The sequence below is a fragment of the Pelodiscus sinensis genome, chromosome 12 (genome assembly GCF_052426305.1).
Source record: "Pelodiscus sinensis isolate ZL-2025 chromosome 12, ASM5242630v1, whole genome shotgun sequence".
NCBI classification, from domain to species: domain Eukaryota; kingdom Metazoa; phylum Chordata; order Testudines; family Trionychidae; genus Pelodiscus; species Pelodiscus sinensis.
The window spans coordinates 49090366-49117096 of NC_143063.1; the positions used below are offsets into that span (position 1 = coordinate 49090366).

General features: G+C 45.3%; 1 protein-coding gene across 6 annotated transcripts in view; it reads right to left on the reverse strand.

Moving 5' to 3' along the window:
* Positions 1–20325, reverse strand: part of ANKRD11 (ankyrin repeat domain 11) — a 248048-nt gene extending 227723 nt beyond the window's left edge. For 3 of the 6 annotated variants that reach the window (XR_012906623.2, XM_075939842.2, XM_075939844.2), the window contains exon 1: positions 19998–20325. The gene's annotated coding sequence lies outside the window, so the exon portion shown is untranslated. Of the gene's footprint in view, positions 1–8238; positions 8415–19997 lie in introns of all 6 variants that reach the window. The other 3 variants (XM_075939838.2, XM_075939839.2, XM_075939840.2) reach the window with 2 other exon arrangements.
* Between the last annotated feature and the right edge of the window lie 6406 nt (positions 20326–26731).

Genomic DNA, 26731 nt, shown 5'->3' on the forward strand with positions numbered 1-26731 from the left:
GACAAAAACTAAGAATGGAACAAAAATATGCAAAACTGACATACACTCAGACAATGCATACACTTTTTAGAAGAGGGTGGTTTTTTGTTTTATTCTGTTTTTGCTTGACAGGTTATAAAGACGCATGATTTGGGTGCTGTAATCCTATAATTTTCATGACTTTCCATCACAGAAAAAACATTTTGAATTTGAGAGTTTAAAGCTACTCAGAATATACAAATTTGGCTGAACTGAAATAACTTGTTTTAATTAGTTACAACTCAAACTGGACAGGGTTCATTTAATGTTCCTGCACAACAGTATTCATTTTAATAACTAGAAATCATTTTTATATTTCAGTAAAATAAGCATTCACAGTTCAGTGGAACAGTGCTGTTAAATACTTGGTCAATACCCCATCAAATAAAAGCGTGAGGGGAAATTCTTACTTTTCCCAACATCACTGCTTAGACCGCCCAAGGAACATAGCTGCTGAACTATGAACAAATCAAGATGCATTGTTTACGAAGAAGTTTACTGATAGCGGGAATTTGAGTTTTATGAGACACACAGCCATTTTCCTGAAGTAATTCATTTGTTGTACATGCCAAATACAGAAGGCCAATGTACAAGATTACAGATCACTTTACAATCTACAGTAAAACTCAATTAGTCCGGCATCCAGTGCTCCGGGACTCCTGATGGTCCGGCACCATCAGGAACCCGGAAGTGCTGGGGCAGCCAGACAGACTTCCCCCATTCAGCTGCGGCTGAAACTGACCAGCAGCTGAATCGGGGAAGCTGGGAGCAGAGCAGCTGGGGTGCTGCCGGGTTGGTCTCGTAGCGCTGCCCCTCGGGGCTGCGGGACCAACCCGGCAACACTCCAGCTGCTCTGCCCCAGGCGTCCCCAAGAGCAGGTGGGGTGCTGCCGGGTTGGTCCCGCAGCCCCGAGGGGCAGCGCTACGGGACCAACCCGGCAGTACCCCAGCTGCTCTGTCCCAGGCGTCCCCAAGAGCAGCTGGAGTGCTGCTGGGTTGGTGCCATAGCGCCGCCCTTTGGCGCTGCGGGACCAACCCAGCAGCACCCCAGCTGCTCTATTGCAGGCATCCCTGATTCAGCTGCTGCTGAAACTGACCAGCAGCAGCTGAATCAGGGATGCCTGGGGCAGAGCCAGACTATCGTAAGGGGGGGGCTATGAGGGGACTGGAATGGCATCCCCTCCCATCCCACTCCAGACCCCTGATAGCCCCCCCTTGTGATAGTCCAGCATATCTGATAATCCGGCACCCCCTGGGTCCTAAAAGTGCCGGATTATCAGAAGTTTACTGTACTTTATAATTTCTCTTCCACTGGATTGCTATGCTAATGGGCCACTTTATAGTCTAAAAGGCCAGCTGTAATTAAGCATCTCTCTCAAATACATTTCACAATTTGTTTACCCTGCCAAGTCCTTCTTCCCCTCTGAACAGCCATACTCTTCTGTTAAAAAACATGGAACAAAGTTTTTGGGAGAAAGAGTGAGAGCAACACATTAAGCCCTTCTTCCAATTAATTGACTACCTATGTGTGCATTTTGGCTGGCAGCTTTGAACCCATACTACGCATACACGGAGTAGCCTCTCCTTCTGTCTAGTGCCCACCTCCATCCCCAACTCCAAAAAATAATCAACAATGCTTGAATCTTCAGGACTTAATTGTACTGTACAGAGAAATCCACAATTCACACTACACCATGTAAAACTGCTCTTAGGATAGCCCTAACACAAGTTCTCTTCCTTGATGTTTGATTTAAACACAGTGCATGTAATAATACCCTATGAGGAATAGAAATTTGTCAGCGGTATCATTTTATATTTCTAGATCTATGGAAAAACCATTTGTCAGGCATATGTAAGTGATAAAATGCAAGTTGTGTTAAAAGCTACCAGAGGAGTGGAACAGTAGTTTTGCAGTAGAAAGGAGGTTACCAAAAACACTAAATTTGAACATCCAGTCATATTTTCCAGTCATGCTCCACCCACCTTCCCCTAGGATCATTTGCTGCAGGACCCACAGCAGCACTGCAGATATTTCTATGAATTTAGTCATTGAAATCAGTACAGTCTATAACAACTGGCAGCTAAAATCTCCCTCCACAATTTCCTCTGCAAACAGAGACATACGCAACCCTCTCGATGTGATACAGCTCAAGTAAGAGCTATCAGAGATTACTTACCAAAAAATCCAACTGCAAACTTCACTATGGCAGCAGTTGCTAGGACTACTTAAAACCCCACCAGTAACTGCCATGGTTTGCCTTCTATTGAAACTACTTTCTGCAGTGCTACAAGAGGAACAAAACTATTTTGCTCAATAGGAAGAAAAACGTATTTTTAACATGTAAAAAAGTAAATATCTTGCATTTACAAGGATTTAAATCCAATGAATGATCACAGACTACGCACTTTTAAGCCGAGAACACAATTCTCCTCTCCAAGCAGAAGAATCCTGAGTCATCATTTAACTCACAAGTAGAGTCTTTGCTGAGCACAAACTGCATGCAAGTTAGTGGATATAAGCAGGTCTGGCTCCCCCTCATCACAAGAGGCCTTTTCATGGCACCTAAGCTTCTGCAAGGAACAAGCTCTCATCCTTACAGCATGAGGGTGCAACCCACTGGGGGGGGAAAAAGTATGTTATCTTACCGATTATTAGCTAACACATGGTACCATGACAAAACCCTAGTGAATACAAGCAAGTTTACAGTTTTCACATTTGTTAGCAGGTTGACGTAAACCCTACGAGGAGCCTATGGTAATGAAAAAAAATCATCCAAAAACAAGGACTACAGAGTTCTGAGTAGAGCAATATAAACCACACCATCCAGAATGCTGTCTGCTGTGCCAGACCACACCATTCTTCTGTTTCACTCTGACGAAATGGACAAGATTCCAGTACTCTGAAGTGACTAGAGAGCAGGGCTCTTGTTCATTTCAACCAACACACCTATTGCTTCATAAAGGTAAAGCCAATGGAAGGACAATCGAGACTTACTTCAAACTAGTCTAAGTTTTCTCCAACATCTCCAGCAGTGGAAATACAAGTGCTAACGGAGCTTCAGATACTACCAGTGTCAGTCTACACTTGCACCCCAATATTGCTGCCACTGAAGAGAGAAGATTAAACATGCAGTAGCAGCAGGAATGCACACACCAGAAGCAGGTTTGTAGTTTTGTTAATCAAACGTGCTAAAATTTTAACATCACTGCAGGCCCTTATTTTAGAGGAATGAATGTATTCTCCTCCAGTAAGTAACTTAAAAATATTTATTTCTTGGGGGTAGAGGTCCAATTTAGAGTTATTCAATTCTAACTCTACAACTTTTAGGAGGCACAAGTGTTCCAGTTAAATCTAATTAAACATATTCTGGCATCCTGTCAAAATCTATATTGCACTCCATTTTTAGGAATCACATAGCCTGAGATTATAGTATCATAGTCCTACTCTTGCTCTTCCAAGAAAATAGTTCACAGGACAGTGGTAATGTTTGATTTTTGGTTGGGTTTTGTTGTTGTTTTTTGGAACTGAAGACAGACCTGAAACGTCTGTACAACATTAAAAGTTCACATATACATCCATTAAGATAACATCTGATGAAAATTATTTAACCACCACTTAGAAATATCATTTTAATCTTCAGTGAGCTCTACTAAGCTTCCCCATCCACATGTTAGAGGCTTCATTTATGAGACTGCTGTCAAACTGAAGTTTAGTATGTCACACAGAAATACTAAAATATGTACAAGGGACTTGTCTTCCAAAGTCATCTATTGTCAAAGTTAAAATACTAAGCTAAAATAATTTAAATTTTTTACTCTATTCGCTGTGTTAGACTTGAAACAATTCAGTACAAGTAACACCAAAGTATCGGTTGTCACATTAATTAAAATGAAAAGTCCACTTACTTACTTGCCCATAACAGGTAGGAAACTTATCCTAGCAAAAGTGGGAACTTATCCCATCAACTTTTGCAAAATGTAAGTCTGCATGTTTGAAAGTGACTGTAAACTGAAGTCAAGTCAATGTGCAAAATGCAATGGAGCTTTGAAGAGCTTCAGGGGATAGCCAAGTTAGTCCTTTTAGAAAAAAAACAACAAATGGTCTGGTATCACTTTATAGACTAACATCTACCATCTATGTGTTCTGCTAGTCTATAAAGTGCTACCATACCATTTGGCGCTTTAAAGGATCTGCTGACAGCTCTCATGCCTCTTCTGTTACTCACACCAGTCAGTTTCACTTCTACAACTTCCTATAAGTAACAATTAAAATCAAGAATCATTTAAACAGCATTCTTTCTTGCTGTTTGAGAAAATGTAAAGGAAGATACTGGAGTATGGACATCAATCAGAAGTGGTCAGCCAAGGCCAGCTTGCAGCTCCATCTGGGAGCAGAGGTGGAAGCACATGGCTAACTGGACCCAGACAATTTAGCAGTTGTGCCACAAACACACACCTACAAAGCAGCCACCATATTTTCCAGATGGAGATAAAGGCAAAGGTGCTTCTTACTAGCTTCTCCCCTCCTGCAAGATGCAGCTGTGCCTTAGGGTGAAGGGTGAGAGATACAGAGAATGACCACAAAGAAGTAGTGCAAAGTAGCGAGGGGACAAAATGGGCAATCATTTCAGGATGGAAAGGCAATGAATTAGAGAGGGGTGAGAATTCAAACCAGGAAAGAGACAAGGAGAGTCCCAAAGGGAGAGAGAAAGAGGTAACACTTAAAAGTGTCAGGGGACCAGTTATAATGGAAAAGGCATTGTGGAAGGAGCTAATGGACAGAAGGGAGGACACATCAATGCATTTTCTTTAAAAAAAAAAAAAAAATCAACATTTGACTTAAAGAGCCACACTTGGAAAAGACCACAAAAGTTAACTTCCACCTGCAACTATTTTCTCTTGGATGAGGACTAACTGAAATAGTAACTGGACCATCACTAAGAATCAGTCTAATATTTCTGTATTAGAGCTAGTCATAAGGGAGAACAAGTTAAATAACAGGAGTTACGGCAGAGGGGTCTCACATACCACTCCAAAAGTCAGGAGGGCTCTGGGATTGGGGTGTTGAAATGAAATTCCTTCTTACTTCCAGCATTGGGTGGTAGAGAGGCTTTCAAATTTATCAGAGACCTGAAAGACTGAGAAGGATCCTGAAACACCACCAAGCAAAGGGATTGCTACAGCAAGGAGACTGGGTTTTCTACCAGGGCACTGCACCTGCATCTCAAGGAATACCCCATTCTGAACAAGGACCTGGCAAATACTAAAGCCCCAGTTGGGGTTAATAATAATTATTCAGATTCAATGCAAGCCATCGACACCTGTAGGACACAGCAATATTCTGCAAAGGAAGGTAAATGTAAATCCTAAATCATCTGAGTTTTGGACAAATCAGCTTGCTGGAGTAAGGGAGGTAGGATGAGAAATTTATGCCAAAAGCTGAGCTTTATATCTATGGCCTTGCTGAATGGCAACGGCAAGCTGGAAAGTACTGGGTCTGTTATCAGTGGGTATTTTTAAAACCCCTCGGGATGGATAGAACGCATACTTCCTTTGAAGAAAGTTTCACAAGCAAAAGCTGTAGCAATCCTATCACAGAACAATGATCTGTCCAGTTATTGTCCAGTATTAACAAACTGGAAAGGGTTCAGAAAAGAGCTACTAAAGAATGACTCCAGGTTTCCAAAACATGCCTTATAGGGAGACATTTAAGGAGCTCAAACTATTTGGTTTATCCAAGAAAAGATTAAAAGGCGACTTGATCATGGCCCGTTAAGTATCTACATTGGAAAGAGATGTCAAACAGTACGCCTCCTTATTCTAGCATAAGAAGCCATAAGATCCAAAGGCTGGAAGCTGAAGCTAAACAATCTCAGACAAGAAATAAAATGAACATTTCTAATAGTGAGGCTAATTAATTATTGGTCCCTTCTAACCTATAAACCTATTTTTCAATGTTGTATTTCTAAGTAACATTGTTGAAAAGAGGTGGTAAGACAACTAATGGTGTCTAAGTGCATTAGATCTCCTTGCACCTTGTCATTCTGGTGGAGAACTGGGTGTGGCACAGAAACTGCACTGGTCAATGATCACTTCTAGAACTTTGTGAATATATGTCATGATCTTCACCTTCAGATAGTGGATTTAGACCAGGAGCAGACAAGATACGGCTCAGAGCCAGATACAGCCTGATACAGCCTTTTAATTCGGCAGAGAGCAGTGCAAAAGTGGCTGCCTGTTCCCGATGGCTTTCTGCACTGCAGGCCAGGCTTCATGCATTGTACCTACCCCCACCAAAATCTCTCTCAAAGTGGCCAATGGGAGCTGAGAGATTTTGTTGCGGGTGGGGACAATGCAGCATTATTTCTCAGCTCCCACTGGCCAGTTTCCAGACAATGGGAGCTGAAAGATTTTGCTGCGGACAAGCATGCAAGGACTTCCCCTTACCACCACAGTGCAGAGAGCCACATGGAACAGAGCAGTGTGGGGCTGCTGGCAGGCAGGGAAGTCTACCCAAGAGTGCGGCTGGTTGGCACCCCACATCCATCCCACATCCCAACTCCCTCCCAGACTCTGCATTTCCTTCTACACACTTTCCCCAGGCCAGAATCCTCTCTTGCACTTATTCCCCCACCCAGCTCCTGCACGAGGTCACCATCCAAACCCTCTGCATCTTCATCCTCTCCCCAAGTCACAACTTGCTCCTAGATCCTGCACCCACTCCTACATTCCTCCCCCAGATCAGAATCCTCTCCTACATGCACCCCCCTTCCACACCTTGTACCCCAATCCTCTGTCCCATGTTATAATGCCCTCATTCATGCAAACTCCCTCCCACACTCTCTCCTACACCCAGTACCACACCCCGAGCTCCCCTCTGCACCCAACCTGTCACAGACCGTGCAGCCTCTCCACATAAAAGTACAGCCCTTGACCACTTCCCAAAATCTTGGCGTGACCTTCAAAAACTATTATCCACCTCTGATTTAGACACTCAACTCCCATTAACATTAATGGAATCTGTGTGTCTAAATCCACTAAATCATGGGTCGGAAACGTTTTTTGGATCGGGGCCACTGACCCACAAGAAAATCAGTTGGGGCTGTACACAGACAGAACCCTCACTGACATGTCCTCCACATTCCACGCACCAAAGCCTTGGGGGGTGGGGGGGGGGAAGCAGGCTAGTAGAGTCTGTGTGCTCCATTGGTGGAGGAGGGGCTGGAGCACCAGCATGTGCTTTCCAATACTGGGGAGGAGCCCTGAACCTCAGGGACTAGATCCAGGCAATCTGCGGATTGCATCCAGTCCCTGGGCCTTAGGTTCCCCAGCCCTGCACTAGATGGATTTGAAAATCTGTCTCTAGGTTTTTATACCCACCAGCTTTCTCACATTACTGATCAAAAGGTGTTATTCACTGGCCTCAAGACACTAGCAGGAGCAGAAGGGGCTGTTCTTGGAACTTTTTTCTTTTCTCAGATAAAAATGGATAGCTGTGGACAACCACCCTACAATCCCCAAGAGTTCCTAGTCAAGATGTCTACAGAGCTTTGCAGAGAGTTAGCGGTATGACAATGTAAAGGCACCCAGCTTTATATCCATCTTCTCCAACCCAGACAATAGGGTTAAGCACTTTCCTCAATGTCAAGTTGAGAAGCATTATGGATGGGGACAAGCTGCCTCAAGTTCAATCTGGAAAAAAAAAAGAAATGGCAGCGTGCAGGAATTAGCCAAAGAATACTGCAAATAGAACAGGAACGCTCAGCAACCAAGGTTACTCGGACTGTTTTCAGACTGCCTTAACACAGCAGTGACCAGGATGAATCTCTCATCTGCAACCATCTTTTCACTCAGACACAGACCTTGCTACTCTTAACCACACATTTGTCTTCACTACAGTACACCCTGCACAAGGCTACAACTGTACAGTCCCTTTGAAAACTGAAGCAGGAGCAGAATGCAGCAGTCCACTTACTAAACCATGCACCTTTTTATGAGTAGATGACTACTCCACAATCTGTAGTGACCATCTATTGGTTGCCATGTGGAGATGGGTACTACACTGGATCCTGTAAAGAGTACTTGAGAGACAGTTTCTCTCCATGTGATATTGATATTGCCACAGCTGTCATCCCCTTGACAAACAAGAACACTCTCCATAAAGGCTTTTTGCCTCTAATTTGCGTCTATCTTGATCTTAAAAAAGCCTGAATGAATTTACCTTTAGGGCAGGCCTGGGCAAAATAATCTCCGTGGGCCGGAGCCGTCCCAATAAGGTGCTGGATCTGGCCTGTGGATGCAGAGGGGAGACTCAGCAGACTCCCTGCCTGTTCTGCCTCCCTTCTCCTGGGCACGCTGCTGAGAGAAGCTGCTGCAGGTCTCGGAACAGCTGTGAGTCTGGAGAAAGGTAGGAGTCACTTCACACACTGCGCCCACCCCCAACACAATCCTACTGGCTAGTTTCCAGCCAATGGGAGCTGCTTGTTGTCAGCAAACAGCTAGGGAAGCACTTCCCTCCCCAGGCTCATAGCTGTTCAAAAACCACATGGCCCCTGCAGCCAGTGCAGGAACAGGGCAGGCAGGGAGTCTGAGAAGGCTGCTGGCTGGGAGTCAAGCAGGTAAGTCTCAGAGCCAGAGTCTGCTTCTGGCACCCCAACCCTTTAACCTCCTCCCCCATATAACCCAAACTCTCTGTTCCTCTCCTATCCCCATATCCCCTCCCAGATCCTGCACCCCAATCTCCTACCCCAGGTCACAACCCAAATCCCTGCAACCCCCATCTCCTGCCCCAAGTCACAATCCCTCCTTCCCTAGGTCACAATCTAAACCCATCCACCTCCTCCTGCACCCAAGTCCCCTGCTGCATGTCACAACCCAAACCTCTACACTGTAGTCCCCTAACACAGGTCGTAAGTGCCTCCTTCACCTAAATTCCCTCCCTCCCAGACCCCACCTTCCCCTGCACCCCAATCCCTTATTGCAAGTTCCCTTCTGCACCCAACATCCATCCCAGACCCTGCACTCCCTCCATTAATATGGAAGAGTGAGGCTCTTGACCACTTTCCAAATTCTTGGAGTGGCATCTCCCATCAAAAATGAGTGCCCACTGCTGCTTTAGGGCATACTTGTAAAAATCATCTACAGTAAAACTCCAATAGTCCGGCATCCAATAGTCCAGCATGCCTGATAGTCCAGCATCAAAATGGCAAGAGCCTAGTGAGTGAGCTTCGGCAAAAAATGAGTCACAAGGTAACAGCGGCAGCAGCTGAACTGAGCAAAAAGGGTAAAAAAGGCTTAAAAAAACTAAAACATTACAGTATACTGTATACAGTATGTACAATAAAAAGGATTAAGAACACTTTATATACAGTATATAATGTATACAGTGTATATATATATATATATATATATATATATATATATATATATATATATATATATATATATATATATATATATATATATAACCATTTTATAGTACCTCCTGATAGTCCGGCATATCTGATAATCCGGCACCACCTAGGTCCCATAGGTTCCGGATTATCGGAAGTCTACTGTATTTGCTAATATTTGGTGCCTGTCCACACTGAAGTTCTTACTGGTGCAACTTATATGTGTAGACCAAACCTTTGTCTGGCATTAGGGCATAAGTGTGACAGACTTCTTGTTGCTTTGAACTGACCAGTTAATTGCACTTCATATTAGGGCTCATTATGCTACTTGGAAATTATTCATGTGTAATTTGTTAGATTAAACATATAAACATCTTACATTCAATAATGCAAGTTTCCACATACCTAATTTCATAGTTTTACCAGTAAAAAACATACAGCAGAAAAATCAATATTTTCTGAACAGCTGTACTCATCATAAATTCCAGTGTAATCTCTTCAATACAATGTATTTTCAAAATTACTAACTTTTCAAACTCCTGTTCCATAGAATGTCAAATCATATGTAGGGACAATTTGTGGTTAATTTCTTAAAAGGGTAATGATCTCTTCCCCTCTGCCCCATACGTAGTAAGTACTCCATTTAAAACAAATCTACATACCAGTTATGATTAATGATAAGTATTTTACAGCCTCATGATGCTCTAAATGAAAAACTATTTAGATTAGTTTCTAAATAAGATTATACTGGAAAAAGTCAGTCAACACTATAAAAAATGTGGCACACCTTCAGAGTTCTTGTTTCCATTACTTACATGCATATAAAATGTCCCATGACAGCTCCTTACAGAAGCTTAACAACCTGGCTCCAAAGTCTGAAAAGCACCACAAACAAGAGGCCCCTTAACACTTTCTATTTATGGAGTAAGTCAAACGCAGTCTAAATGAAAAGAGAAGCATTCCCATTCTTAAATCAGGTGGGAAGCAAAGCAGGGATGGCAGATATTTACCAGAAGTGGTTTTTACTAGGGATGTTAAACATCGGTTAATTGAATAGTTGATTAGCCTCATGAATTCTTTTTGGTTACTCGACTATTCTATAGTCCCCAGGGGTGGGGCCAGTAGCCAGTGCACTCCGGCTCCACTCTTAAAGAGCCCTCTGCCACTCTGTGCTGCTGCCTCCATATCAGTGTGGGGTGCCAAGTGGGAGCTGGTCTGCAAGGCGAGACAGTTTAAAAACCAGCTCCCCTTAGGGACTGGCGGCTTGTCACCTCACACTGCTGCCTCTGATACAGAGGCAGCAGCCCCTGTCCAGGGTGGGGGCTGAGCTCCTGGACCCAGCACAAGCTGGAACTGAGCTGGGCTGCCTGCCCACCTAGCTCCTGCCCACCTAGCACCAGGCACTATTTTAAAACCTGCTTCATTAATGCACATCACGTTGCATTTAGTTTTAGTTACATATTCAAATTGTGGTTACATAAGGCAATAGATTTGGAGACTGATTTACAGTTGTACAGACAAGTAAAACAGCAGGAAGCATAATCAGTGTTCCCTCCAATTTGTTATGTCCATGTGCAGAATTAATTTTGTTATGTGGGCTAATATTGAGATGATGACATCACTTCCATATTGATGCTCATAACAAAATTCATTCTGCACATTGACAATCTGTGGTGGGGCCAAAGGGTTCAGGATACTGGAGGGAGCTCAGGGCTGGCACAGAGGTTTCACATGCAGGAATGAAGGCTGTGGCTGGGGGTGAAGGATTCAGAAGGAGGCAGGAAGCTGCTGCAGAAATGCCAAGGCTAGGAGAGCTACATGCTTGCTCCTCTCAACCATGGCAGCTCCATGCACCGCAACCCTGAGCAGCTCAGGGCTTATTAAGCAGCTGCCCAGCCCAGAGAGAACTCTAGGCATAATACAAACAGACATAATATAATACTGATAAGAATGTCTATATACATTTGCTTCAGTATTTTCTGAAGGAAATTGTGTCATGATTCATTTCATTTTTCAATATTTTACATACAAAACTATTATCAAATTACTAAATATTTTTCAATAATTTTAATTAGGTTATTCTAATAAGCATTATTTTTCCCAGTATCAACTGGGTTTACACCAGTATTTGCCAGTGCCTTGTCCTAAACTAGTTTTTCCCAGGAAACTGTCAACCCTGGTGAAAAGGTCAGTTTTCTCCACTCCATATTGGGATAACTTCCATTTATAAACCCCACTCTCCTTCCAAGGAGACAGTAACTAGAAAACTGTTTTTAACCAATATAAAAAAGCAGCAGCCTTGCACAGGCCTGATCTCAAGAAAGTTTAAATGCAGAATTCATTTAGTTAATTTCAATGTCATCAAATATTGCATTATTAGTAAACCAAATATCACTACATTTAAAGACAGGTAAGCTACTGATTTGATATGAAGAGTAGGTCTTATTTTTAAAATACTGAATGAATACAGTTTGGCTTCCTTAAAATAAGGAGAAAGCCTGCCTATAGACTTCTGGAAGATAATTCAACACATGAATGTCAAGGGCAGTATTGCAAACTGAGAACTTACATACATCCGTACTGCAGGGACAATGCAGACAGTAATATGCTTCATATCATTACCCTGACAGTGACTTCAACTCTGACCTAGAAAATAACCAACTCTTATTTCTAACACTAATTCACTCTGAGCCCTTGCTCATCCATGCCATAAAGGACTACTTGCACAGTTCATTTACATGGGACAGCATCTGTTAAATTCTAAACCTAAACTCACTGTACTTTTGGCCTCTGCTCACACTTGTTAGTTCACCAAGTACAACAATTACAGACTTGGTCACATGAACTTATAAAGACAGACCATGACTAAGCAGAAACTGATCCATTTTTCTAAGGAAAATTGTTTAGAGTTTGTACTCGAATATTATCAAAGCTGTGAGAACAAACAAAAGCCTGGGCCAGTGTTTCCTATTCGTGAGAGCTTGTGAATCAGCGATAGCATCAAAAACAGAGAGGGAATATAGTGACTAAATGAGTCCAGAGACCTTCTCAACTGACAGCATATACTGGCTGGCTCTTCCCAATCTATTTTGTTATATGTGCTGGACAAAGCTCCTTATAGGCGCTCAAAGAATTATCACACTAAAAATTCAACTTGCTAACCTCATTAGAAAGAATATCAGCAACTTATATTTGAAAAATATGGAAGGACACATGATGAAATAGAAAAGTGTCACATACAGAGCCCAATATGGAAACCTGTAAGAGTATGAAAGAGAGAAGAGTGTGGTCTCATCAAAGAGAGGAAGCAAAGGGGGGAGCAGGAGCTGGTTCCCTGCAGCACTGTCTTTGTGGGGGGCAGAGGAGGTAGAGGCACAGTGGGAAACGGTGCGAGCGGGGACTGAAGAAGTCTCGGCTCACACTGATTCTGCTGCAATTCTGCTTTTGAAATGTACAAGAGCACTGCTGGGACTCTTGTACATTTCAAAGGCTCATGCATTGCAGGGACTCAGTCCCCTGCTGGCCCTGCACTCCCTGCTGGCCTTCCTTTTGAAATGTACAAGAGCACCACTGGGGCTCTTATACATGCGCTCCTGCAATTTGCCAGCTGGGAATGAGGCTGTGCTTCCCACTCTGACCAAGGCTGAGCTCCCCACTGTGCCAGCCCCACTCAGCCACTGCCAGCCTTGCTACCTCAGCCCTGGCTGGGGCTTCACTCCTTCCCATCAAGCCTGGCCATGGCTGTATTCTCTACCATGCTGGGTCCACTGTAGCTTTGGCTATGCTTCTGAACCTGGCCAGCTAGGGCTCACTGGTCCAACAATACTTGTGGTCCACAGATGTTACCAGACCAAAGAGTCCCAGATTTTAGAGGTTCAACCTGTAGTAGGGATGTTAAAATGTGATTAATCGACTAGTCAATGGAATTTCCATTGACTACTTGACTAGTCGATAGGCACTTCTGCATTCCTGCTGATGGGGCTCTTGTACATTTCAAAGGAGGAATGCGAACTCTTGGGGCCAGCCAGAAGTCTTGCTGCCTCCGGGCTGCACACAGGTGCTTGTTTTGAAATGTACAAGTGTCCCCAGCCTTAGGCAGCACTGCCACTTCAAGGTACCCCCTCCTCCCGCTTTGCTGCCTCTCATATAAAGCAGCAAGGGGGGGGGGGGGCAGAGAAATCGACTGGTCAGACTATCCAATAAGCAAATACTAGTCTTTAACATCCCTAACCTGTAGCTGAACTTTTTGTAAATTTCCAAGCATCTCCACTTTTGGGACTGCTGGATAGCTTGCCCTCACCCTTTCCTAAATCTCTAGGAAATTTCAGAGAACAGAAGAGACAGGAAATCAGAGATTTACAAGATTCTTATAAACAGAAGATCCTGATACCAATGACTGAATTTTTTCTCTCCTTCACAAATTACTCATCTTAGTTATTTAAAAAAATACAAACAGACACAAGCATCCCAAGCACTCAGGAAAAAAGAAAACAGTCTGATGGTGCCACTGTAGCAGTCTTAATGGATCTCAATGATGGGAAATCAATCTTGAAAGCCATCAGATCAAAGCAAAATATTCTGAGAGAGAGAGAGAACTGTAACTCTTGGAGCCACAAAACTTAACACCGTCTTTAAAAATATTTTGCTCAAATAAATGAAGCAGCACTTATCAGTTAAGAGGTCAGGATCTTTTATGGGATTAGCATCCTACTTGCAGGGTAAAACTTGAGGAAATTTGGAGACAGCTCATTCAGGCAGTGGAAGCTGCAGAAACTAAAGGAACATGCTTGAGCAGAGTGTTTTAGATGGGCTTCCCTATTCTATTAGCATTCAAGTGACTATTTCTTTTGTTTGTTTGTAAAGATTCACTGTATGTCTTAAAAGTGGACACCACTTAAAACTGGGTCCCAACTACAGACTGAGCATCTCTAATCTGGGACACAGTGGTCCAAGCAGCATCCATAGTCCAAAAGGACCATGGATGTTGCTGGACCTGAGAACCCTGGCAGCTGGAAGTGGGGGGCCAACTAGGAGTCCAGTGGCAGCAGAACCAGAGACTCAGAGCCCAGCCGAAGCCAAGAGTGCAGCTGAGCCAGCAGCAGGGGGGTTGGTAGTTAGGAGCTGGCTATCAGGTTCGAAGGGTGCCAAACCAGGAAGGTTCAATCTCTGATAGTAAGGCCTACAAGATGAATTGATATATTACCAGGCAATAGGCTTCAATAACCTGAAATTAAGATTGCAATTGTCTTAATTTCACAAGGGAAGATACTTGAAAGTGATGTTATTTTCTCTAGAAACTTTATAAAAATAAAAAAAATGCAAGGTACTGTTAAAGTTAAACAGCATAAACTCTGACCTCTGGCATGAACTGATTTCCATCCTTGTAACCTACTGCATATTGCAAAGTAAAATAGAAAATTCAGATTAAGGGGTTTTTAATAAGCCACGGCTGTATAAATCTACTTTGTACACTGTATGCCGGTGATAGAGTAATTCAAGCACAAGATTTCTCACTACCCTGCACCAATGGCACACAAGTATAATACTTGCCCACCCCTTTGTTAAGGTCAAGTAATTTTTGCAGGGGAGACACTTCAGGACTTTTGATATGTGGCCCTTGGCCAGCTCTGCCCCAAAAGGGCAGGGCCTCCGGGGAAAGGGGTAGTTCTCTCTAGGCACCATGCACCCCTGTCAGGTGGAGGAAACTTTGTGCGCTACCCCACCCCTAGGCCAGTCAAGACCTGGGGGTGGGGGAGTGCGTGCAGTCATTTGCTGTTCAAAATGGCTGGTAGTTCCCTCTGGGTGCCACACACCCCTGGAGAGGGAAAGGAGACACCAGCTGCTTTGAACAGTGAATGACTACACACACTCCCCCAACCCTGGATCTCAACTGGCCTAAGGGTGGGGGCAAGGCAGGGGGGCCGTGGGCTGGATCAAATGGCTTGGCGGGCCAAATTTGCCTGCCTTAAGAGGTGTGTAGTTCCAAATAGAGAAATGGCATGCCCATGCTCAGGTTTATAGTATAAGAACATATTTAAAAGCAACATATAAACTTGCCCCTGTAAAATTTCTAACAGATTTTTTTAAACTAAGTGAAATTAGAGCCAAAGTAAAAAAAAAAAAAATCAAGTTTTATTATAAACAGTAAACCCAACCTTTACTAGGAAAACATTAATCTCTCTCCTTAATCTCATACAACAGGTGTAATAGCTATTGCTGCTACCATATATGAGCATTACATTCAAGCTGCCTTTACTGCATTCTCACCAACTAAATAAAATGAAGAAATAAAGCAGCCAATAAATATAAAATTAGAATAATTACCACCTAACTATTTCAAAACATATTGGATTTGCTTTTCTGGGATGTATTGGTACCTGTCAAGCACTTTTAAAACAATCTATCACCACAGTATTGCAGCACCAAAGGACAGTTATAATCGTATACTGCAGTACATCATGGTATACCTGAAATTCAACTTGTTTGCACAGGAGAGAGGGAAATGCTCTTAAACAGAGAGCTATCAGCTGAGAATGTTACAAAAGACATCCCCAGAATCAAAGTCCTTTGACTTTTACACCTTCTTTAAAAAAAATTCCATAGTCATTAGAACTTTTATTTTTTATTGAACAAGCAGAATAAGAGGAACCCCCCATTCCTAAAATAAATTTTATTTTTATACCCTTGAGAATACACATATGATGTAAATGCAATTTTAAATAAATACAGTAACGCTGAACATGGATCTTTTTCTAATTTTCTTCAGTTATTCCGTGGCTTTAAAGAAATTCATGTAACATTTCAATGGAAGCATCAAAATGTAAATTAGTGGTCAGTAAAACCTAGCAGTCTCAAACCATCCTATTACAACACTTACATATGTAAATTATTGCTATGCCATAATGATATAAAGAGACAAAAATCCTATGTTTTTGAGCCTTCATCTGAAAATTGCCAAGCCTTAAAGGAATCAAAATGGAGTAAACACAGAAAAAATATTCTTAGTACCCTTTTTCTCAACATATTGACAGACAAAATGTCATTTTTCATTCATTTTATAATTACACAGTTAAATTCATCACCACCGATTGTAAGTAGTCCATTTGGTATACTGAGGGAGCAAATGCTGATGCAGTATGGTCAACAGGACTAGTCTACACTGACCCAGAGAAACATTTGCTTGCTGTATGGAACAGCATAAGGAAGTACCTTAGGCTGTAAGAGAATACCTGACAGCATAAGGGATGTCAATGAGTAGCTGACTAAACGATTAACCAATAAGCCTAGGCTTATAAATTAATCTTGTTGAGTACTCGCATTTCTCCACCCCAACCCCACTAGCTGCCTCTAAGCTTGCCATGGACAGAGGTTGCTCCAGGAAATGTGGCACAGCCTCTGTCCATTGGGAGCTCGGACCCCCATGACCAGGGGCTGCTACCACTGACTGTGGCAACTGGAGCTCAGACTGCCCCCCCCCCGCCCCGCCATGGACAGGGGCTGCTTCCACCCCACACCACACCCTGCAGGGTGGCAGGCAGCCAGTCTGTGAGGACAGCGGATAGAGGCAGCAGCGTGAACCAGGAGCACACGGATTGCAGATTTCATGCAGTTACACAACTATTCAATTACCAGATATCAAACATCCCTAGGTGCTACAAAATATATAGGAAAGAGAAAAATTGCACAAAGGCCAGCACCGTAACAACTGCATTTTGTATTTCCTTCTCACCAATCCTCTCAAACACAGCCAACATACCAACAACCCCTCAAAGTAAAAACACAAAACATACATAATTATAATATTATGAAAATAGAAAGAGGTGCATAAGTGGAAAATACAAGCATATGAATACTGAGTTTGAGATTCACAACTGAATATTTCTAACTTCACTGACACCAAAAACTCAAATCCATTTGGACACAGCAAAAATTCAGTTAATGATTTGGATCACATTTAGATAATAAGATGAAAATGAGAACAACCATTTAGATTTTTAAAAAGTGCCTCAGAACAGAACAAAAGCACTTGAGTGATTTGTAAAAACACAACACACCTGCAGCACCACTAATATAGCAATGCAGCCAGTATTTAAATTCCTAGACCTCCTACATCATTCACTACTAAAAGTAATCAGCATCTGCATGGCCCTAAATAGGTAAAGTTTCACAAAACCTCCCACACAAAAATACAAACTATGCTACAGAAAGCTCTACCACTGACTGAATCCTTCCCACAGAACAAAACAGGTCATACCACTTCAACACTGATGTTTCATTAGCATATCAAACAATATGCTTAAGAATTTCTCTATTCAGACATGGAAAGGGATCAAACATGGATCATATTTCAGTTTTTCTGCAGCAATTATACATTTGTACAGTATTCCACCATGACCATTCCAAAGTTTCCCACTGTACACCATTATTTTGTTACTCCTCTCCAATTTTAAAGGGACAGAATCAATTTATTATCTTAAATTAACTAATGACAAAAAAAATCTAGTTCCTTATTGAACACAAATTATGCCAATTACATTTTTAAAACTTTTTACAGTGCACAAGGGCTGTACTCCCCCAGTTGATTACTCCATTTTTTTCCCCAGAAAAGGAAGATCATGGGAAACAATTAATTTGACTATATACAAAACTGTATCAAGCTGACTAAAAACAGAGAAAACTATTTAACCCACAATCTTCAGTTATAGTAATCTCAGAAGTTTCAAGTTACTAAATATTCAGACAAATATGATTTTCAAGGTGACAGTGTCCCTTCAACATCTTTGCCTAACAAAATGACCCTATCTATGTCCAATTTCTGGAGTCATCTCAGAATATTAATTTTGTTTTAAAGATACTGATTGAGATCATTTTCAACATCTTTAGTGCCAGGTTCCTGGTTGTAAGCAAGCATTTTGTGTACAAAACCATGGGGAAGGGGGCCTTTCCTGCAACTAGATATCAAAACAGATCTACAACCTTAGAGTAGAAGCCAATCTGTAAACAAACCAGCTCTTGTATCTCAATGAACAGGGTGATTTTCAATCCACACACACACCCCTCACAAAACAGCTGCTCTCTCTGGGAAAGGGCAGAGGGCATTGGAGGGCTCAGCTCCTCCAGGCTTCTTGGAGGGGGAAGAGACACAATTTGCCTTTATAAACATGCAATCAATCTACTGAACTGAGGGGGGGGGTGTAAATTCTGAACTGGAGAAGTGCAGCTGTTTTTTTGCTAAGGGACAAGGATGGAGTGCAGCCCTTCCCCCAGTGCACAAAGGCTTTTTTTCTAAGGAGAAAAATACTGAGCAGTTTAGAGATTAAAACAGGAAAATAAATAAATAAATGCAGATCAGCCAGCTTCAGGCAGATCGGCTTCCCCCTCTGCACGCACAGAGCTAACAGAGCTAACGCCTACCCAGAGATGATGAAATGGGAAACGGAAATTACCATTTCAGACAACTTTTCATGTTGTTTTTGTAGCAAATGCTGCTGCTCTCACCCCCAGACAACCCTGCCACCACCTCCCCCAACGAGGGGCTGCCCCCACTCCCTCACACATGCCTCCTCTCCCATAGAGGTGTTCTCCTCCCCCTCAGACACGCACGTTCCCCCTCCCCGACCGAGGGGCTGCCCCCACCTCCATGTACACACGCGCCCTCCTCCCCTAGCAAGAAGCTACTCCCATCCCCAGACACGTACGCGCCCCTCTACTATCGAGAGGCTGCTCCCTAACCGAGCATGGGGCTGCCCCCCATACCTGCACGCGCCCGCCCCCTCCCCCACAGCGGGGCTGCCCCCCCATGCCTGCACGCGCCCGCCCCCTCCCCCACAGCGGGGCCGCCCCCCATACCTGCACGCGCCCGCCCCCTCCCCCACAGCGGGGCCGCCCCCCATACCCGCACGCGCCCGCCCCCCTCCCCCACAGCGGGGCTGCCCCCCATACCCGCACGCGCCCGCCCCCCTCCCCCACAGCGGGGCTGCCCCCCATACCCGCACGCGCCCGCCCCCCTCCCCCACAGCGGGGCTGCCCCCCATACCCGCACGCGCCCGCCCCCCTCCCCCACAGCGGGGCTGCCCCCCATACCCGCACGCGCCCGCCCCCCTCCCCCACAGCGGGGCTGCCCCCCATACCCGCACGCGCCCGCCCCCCTCCCCCACAGCGGGGCTGCCCCCCATACCCGCACGCGCCCGCCCCCCTCCCCCACAGCGGGGCTGCCCCCCATACCCGCACGCGCCCGCCCCCCTCCCCCACAGCGGGGCTGCCCCCCATACCCGCACGCGCCCGCCCCCCTCCCCCACAGCGGGGCTGCCCCCCATACCCGCACGCGCCCGCCCCCCTCCCCCACAGCGGGGCTGCCCCCCATACCTGCACGCGCCCGCCCCCCTCCCCCACAGCGGGGCTGCCCCCCATACCCGCACGCGCCCGCCCCCCTCCCCCACAGCGGGGCTGCCCCCCATACCCGCACGCGCCCGCCCCCCTCCCCCACAGCGGGGCTGCCCCCCATACCCGCACGCGCCCGCCCCCCTCCCCCACAGCGGGGCTGCCCCCCATACCCGCACGCGCCCCCCCCCTCCTCCCCGCTCCTCACCCGAGGTCCGTGCTGGGCGCGCAGGGCTCGGCCCCTCCTCACGCTCCGTCCCCCGGGCGAGCGCGGCCTCCGGCTCCTCCAGCCCCGCCGCATAGAGGAGGCGGCGGCCGGGAAGGGGGCTCGGGACCCGCCCGGCGCGGGGAAGCGCGGGCGGCGCGGCGGCTCGGTCGGGACCCGGCGGCGACGGCCGCTCTAGTGCTCGGGGCTGCGGCTGTCGCGGCGGCGCCTCCTGGCCCTGCGCTCCATGGCCCGCCAAGCTCCTTCCTCCCGCGGCGGCTCCGGCCCCCGGCTCGCCAGCGCTGCCTGCCTCGCTCCCACCCGCCGCTGAGACGCGCCTGCCCATTGGCCCGCCGCATCGCGCCGCCCCATTGGCTGGCTCCGGCAGGGAAAGTCCCGCACGCGCTGACACAGGCGCGCCGCGCGTGGCGTCAACGGAAGAAACCGTCGCCGCAGCGCGCCGGCGCGAGCCGGAGCCTGATGTGAAGCGTGCTGACGCCAGGGGCGGGCAAATCGGATTGGGCACCGTCGCATGACGTTTAGGCACCTGATTGGCTGTCTCTGGGGAATAAGGTGAAGGGTCATGGCCGGGGTTGCTTAGAGACCGCCCGCAGCGGGGGAGGTCGGGCGCGCTGGGTTCGGTCACTGCGGGCCCCGCCGGAGAGCGGTTCCGGGGCCCCGGCCGGGCCGGGGGCTCCATGTTCCGGCCCCCGCCCCTCAGTCTCCGGTCAGGCGCTGCCTGGCCGTTCCCCGCGCGCGGAGGGAGCTGGGCCCGGCCCTGTGGAAGGGCGTGACTCAGCGCCAGGCCTAGGCGGGGCAGCCTTGGCGCAGAGGCGGCTCTCGGGTGCCCGGTCCTGCGGGCTGGGAGCTAGTCTGCTGGAGGACTGAAGCTTAACTCCCTGGGGTGAGACGTGGCTAGGATCCCGCGGGAGCGTCCAGATCAGGGCAAGTCTCGGATTAGGTGTGAGACTTGCTTAAAAGGGTTTTGCTTGAGGAGAATAACACTCAGGCCTCGAAGGGGAGGAGAACTGAAATCCTGGGGTTGCGGAGGGTTTCGTGGTGCACTGGCTTGTCATCTGGCCCCCTTTTACAGGTACTAGTAAAAGGCTGCACCGCGAGACTTGTATCCCACCCCTCTTGAATGCGATGCAGCTAGTGTTCCCTGCAAAGTGCGCTTGTGCAGCTGCTGAGGAGAGATTCAAATGCTGCTCACCTGGTTAGCACATTGCCCACGTCTAGCTTTTTTTTTTTGGTGGTGGTGTGCTTTCGCACATGCCTTGCTGCACATATAAACTATTCTGCATATGGATTGGGAAAAAAATTCACACTTAGGTGGAAAAGATTAGCAGGAACATTGCATATGACTAAGGAAAGGAATGTTTCTGAGTTGATTTATTCTGATTTTGTAATAATTAAGTCGTTACATAGCATTACTGATGTTAGTCGGTGAAGAAAAGTGTAAAGATGTGGGTGTCTCAGCGTGCCTGGCCTCTTTGAAGGAGCACAGTGTATGTATGACTTGTAACCTAAGATGCTTCCTGGCTGGACTTAAAGGAAGACAAGGGTTATATAAAGGGTGTGTAAGGAGAGATAAGTGACAACTGCCCAGGAAAGGGCTGGTGAGAGTTCTTGAGAAGGAAAGGAGAGAACCAGAAGCAGCAGAGGAGAGTTATGGAGACCTTGGGAAATGTAAAAAGTTGATGGTGAGGACTAGCCAGAGCTGGGGAATACCTGCTGAGTTAGACCTTATGCAGAGTCTGCTAGAAAGAACGAGTCTGGTATGGCAAGGGTAGGGAAACTTTTTTCTGTCACGGATCATTGACCTACAGAAAAAAGCAGACATGGGCCACAGTCTTTTTTCTCCCCTCCTGCCAATTACTGAAAGGACACGTTGGTGCTCATGACTCCAGCTTTGCAGAGGGTGTGTGGCTCATAGCTTTCTCCTGGAGTGGGGAAATTGTGCAACAGGTCAGATGTGGCCTGCAGGCAGCTGGCTTGCCACCCCTGAGGTAAGGAGAAGGTAAGCCTAATACAAAATGGCTAATGCTGCAGGGTGAATCCTAGAAGCTGGAGGGAAAGATGGCAAAGCTATTTTGCATCGGGCTTGAGTAAAAGTGGCAGAAAGCCAAACCCAGAACAAGGGTAAACTTAAACAACAAATGGTCTGGTAGCACTTTATAGACTAACTGGGCTACCCTCTGCAGCTTACAGAACAAGGGGCTAGTCTTAAAGTGCATTCACTGGGCCAGGTGTCGGCTGAGGGAGATGCTGCCAGGAGTTACCTTTTCATGGGGATACCAGAGGACTTGGGGATACCAGAGAGAAATCAGGGAAAGGGAGCAAATCTGTCAGGTAGATGGCCTGGAGATTGGAGCTCTGGAATGAGGTAGATTCTTGGGAAGGTGAACTGGAAGTGATAGCCAGGGTTTTCTGGGCTATGCTAGAGATGTTAAGTCAGTTAACTGGGTAACCATGTAACTGCTGAAAATCTCAACGGTTACACATGCTGCAGGCTCTGTAATATAAATAAGCTTTATATTGCAGAGCCTGCAATGAAGCCCCCTTGGGAGCAGGACTGCCAGTGATTGCCAGCTCTGCTGCTGGGAAGGTGGCTTCCCTGCTACAGAGAACCTGCCACTCCAGGAGCCAGGCAGCCAGTCCCTGCCAGCTTCACTGCCTCCTCCCAGGCAGTAGAGCAAGCAGCCCTTCCCCTCCTGGCTCCTGAGGAGGAGGCTTCTCTGCAGCGCAGCCTTAAACAGTTGTTTACACTGTAACATCACTAGTGCAAAGACAGCAAAAAGACAGTTCCAGCCTCAAAGTGCTCACAGTCTTAGAATCACACAAGACAATGTGGGGAGCACAAAGAAACAGTCAGTAGTGATCAGGAAGAGCTCAACAAAACTCTTGTATTGTATGTGGAACTCATTCCTCTCTGACATAAAGAGGCTTAGCTTCCAGGGGACATATATATTGTACTTGCCATGAGACATATTCATTGTGTTGTAGCTCCTTTGTGATGCCAAAGGCAAAGCAGCTTTAAGGCCCCTTAGATAATATTCCTGGCTTAAGAGTTCATTTATATATATATATATATATATATATATATATATATATATATATATATATATATATATATATATAGAATCAGGGTAGCCTTTCCCTTCCCCCCCAGGAACTCCCAGTACACTGAGATGGGTGTGACCAGGCTCAGGCATTCTTAAATACTGGCTGTTTCCCAGATGTTAACCCTTAGTTTTTTTCAGAGCCAGAGCACACATTGGGGTTGCTCTTACTCCACATCCTGCATTGGGCCTGGAACAGCAGAGATGCCTTTACAAGGCTCTATAGGAATAGATTAAAGCCTGGAGGTCTGACTGCACTGAATATTTCTCAATGCAAAGGCATGGCTCTGCTTTCCTACATTGATAGAAGGGGTTTTCTGTCAGTGTAGGTAACCCATCTCTTTCAGAGGTGGTCAATGAAAAATTCTTCCATCAACCTAGCTGCAGCCACACTAGGAGTCAGGTTGATCTAACTACACTATTCAGGGGCAACATTTGTCACATCCCTGAGCAATGTAGCTAGGTTGACCTAGTTTTTAAGCACAGATCAGGCCTAGTACTGCTTGAGTTCTTAACACTGGCCCATCTTACATCAAAGCCTTACTTCTCTCCCTTCTCCCTAAGAACTAATGAAACTGTAAAAAGAAACACTCACTTATCCTTTCCCCCCACTAGCTTCTGTTCTATGCACTCTACTGTGAAATACTGTGTGCAAGTTAAATGCTATTCTCTGTCGCTTCTGGGCTGGTCTGCACTGCAAAGCTAGAACAGCTTAACTACATCACTCAGGTCTGTGAAAAAATTCACATTGTCCTGTACAATGTAATTTAAACTGTCCAAAGTTCCAGTGTGGACCCTGTTTGGTTGACAGAAGAATTCTTCCATCAGCTCAGTTACTGCCCCTCAGGAAGGGGAGTTTAGTACAGCTACAGAAGAACCCCTTGTGATCATCGCTCTGGTAAGTGTTGACAACTATACCAGCGTAGTTATGCCTCTACCATTTCTAGTGTGGCTATAACCTAATATTCAGTAGTGAGCAAGAAGGAAAATGTCCTTTTTTCCTCTTCATATTTTAAATATATTTGACTGTAACAATTTTCCTTAAAGACATTAATATCTTCAGCCTCGGAGGACCTGCATTATGTTTGTTAAAACCTCCTGGGTGGCCCTGCCTTTTTTATTTGAACATCCCATATGAAAGCATGAGCTGTGTATCTACTGAAAAAGGATTAAATGTGCCTTGTAAAAGAAAGCAAAACTGAGTTTATTTTGAGGGCTGGGGGAATTTCCAGAGTGTTTTTTATGATCTATTTTAAAAATCTACTTTTTTTTAAAATCTGTGAGTGTTTTACATTAGCACTTTTTGGTATAATCTCCTTTTAGACTCTGTGGATGACTAGGGAACTTCTAGGATTATGAGTTCACAGTAAATAAAATGTGATCTACTCCAAGAAATGACTATGCCGGCTGTTTGCTAGCTTTTGTTCCTTCCACATAAACTGAAACATTTATTAGTCCTAAGAGGTGGGGGAAACAAAATTCCTCTTTGGAGAAAAATATATATTTAGATCTAGCTTGCACAACACAAGGAAGCAAAAAAGGGCACAAATTCACTTTCCTTTTCCCAGCAGCTTTTAAGAGACAAGATGCTAGATAATTATTCTTTACAGGTGCCAACTCTTGCAATAGCTAGAGTTTTTCTTAAAGCCTCAGCTCCTGGAGTCATGGGACTGAGATTCTGTTTTCACTTTAAGAAGAAAAGCTGCTAATAGCTGGAAAATGTGGCTCAAGTACAAAAAGCTCAAAAAACCCAGACGGTGATTTAAAAAAAAAACTTTAATTTTTAATCTCATGCCTCTTGAGAGGCTTTCATTTATGGTTTTTGATTGCCTGAAGCTGGAAATACTGATGTGTGTATTTCTTTAAGGGTTTAATTTTTAAAGATTCTCAAAGTAATATTTTTCTAACCAAATATTTCCAGAAAACTGTTAACCTGAGCACTTGCCTCAGGTGTGTACAGAATGAGTATGGAGTTCTAATGTCAAGGCACTCTTCCCTTCCTTTCACTCAAAACACTTCTGAGGCCTGCAGTCTCCAGTTCTCACTATCTTCCTTTGAACACCAGTACAGTGTGAGAAAACCCCAGCATCCCACCAAAATATGTTAAATAAAAAAAACATACTGACATAACTTCATTGGTGTAGTGTTACATGTGCCCAGTGGTATCTTGTGCCCTTCCAGAAATCAATTTCAGCAAAACTCAAAGCTGAAAACAAGGAATTGAGTTAAGTAAATGCCCAATGCAACCTTAACTCTGGCTCCTTAAAGCTGGCAGTAGCCACTCTGAATTCTTCGCATACACCCCAGCTGCATTGACTAAGTGTAGCTGTATGGGATGGTGCAGGGATTAGCTGGAGCATCTTGGCAAACCTGTGACAAGGTGGGGGAGGGTTCTTCTCCCTGCCTCCTATGTGTAATGAAGGGAAAAGGTACATGTGTACCTTGAGAGATTCCACATTATTTATGAGGTGAGTGTCAGTAGCAGGACATAGAGCAATTGTGAGCATTTGGTGGGACATAAAAGTGGTCTGGGATTTATGATGAATTGTAGCAAAAGTAGAGTGTAATGTGAAATGGCATTGAGCCTATAACAAAGAGGTTGTAAAATGTCTTAGGAGTAGACTGGAGTGTTTAGAGGTTGGGCAAATATTGGTAGCTCCTGCTCTGAGCACAGTGAGGCATGGCTCAGAGGGCATAATTAAGCTTGCAGAGCGTGTCTCTTAACTCTTGGTTGTCTGGTTTACAGACGTTTGAGGCTTGCTGAGTGTGATGGTCTATGAAGGTCTGAGATCTATCTGGCAAATTAATTCTCCATTTAATGATTTTTTTATTTTTTTTGGTCAGTGACTTGCCTAATTTTTGTATGAAAGAGAACTGTTCTTGGTAGGAATTGGTGCCCCCCACAGGCAGTGTTGTGAAGGGCTGGGGGTAGAAGCCTGCAGTCTGATCATCAGGCATCAGTTGGTTCCCTTGAAGGTTGAATGGGAATACACAGCTAATTTACCAGTTAGGCTGATGAACTAGTGAGCATTAGCTAAGGGGTATAATGGAAGAAACAGGAACAATACGATGGCTACGTCTACACTGGCCCCTTTTCCGGAAGGGGCATGTTAATTTCAGAAGCCGTAATAGGGAAATCCGCGGGGGATTTAAATATCCCCCGCGGCATTTAAATAAAAATGTCCGCCGCTTTTTTCCGGCTTTTAGAAAAGCCGGAAAAGAGCGTCTACACTGGCCCCGATCCTCCGGAAAAAGCGCCCTTTTCCGGAGGATCTTATTCCTACTTTGAAGTATTCCCTTTTCCTGTTGGTTTTGTTATAGAAGAATGAGGATAATGGTTGTCCTCTGCAGCTGTGCTGAGGGGTAGGAGGAGGGAATTGGTAGCAGGTCAGAGACAGAAATCTGACCCATGTGCTATCCCAAAACTTGACAGTTTATTACATGGTTGATACAGTGCCTTTAAACCCGAGAGTAAACTGGTGTGTCTCCTCTGCCACTTACCCCATTTTCCACCCCCCAACAACATATAACCCTGCTACCATTTCCATCTCACCCTCTCCTTCTGGTCCTATTAAGCTATCAGCACTTTGGAAGCCAGGTGTTCCCCAAAAAATT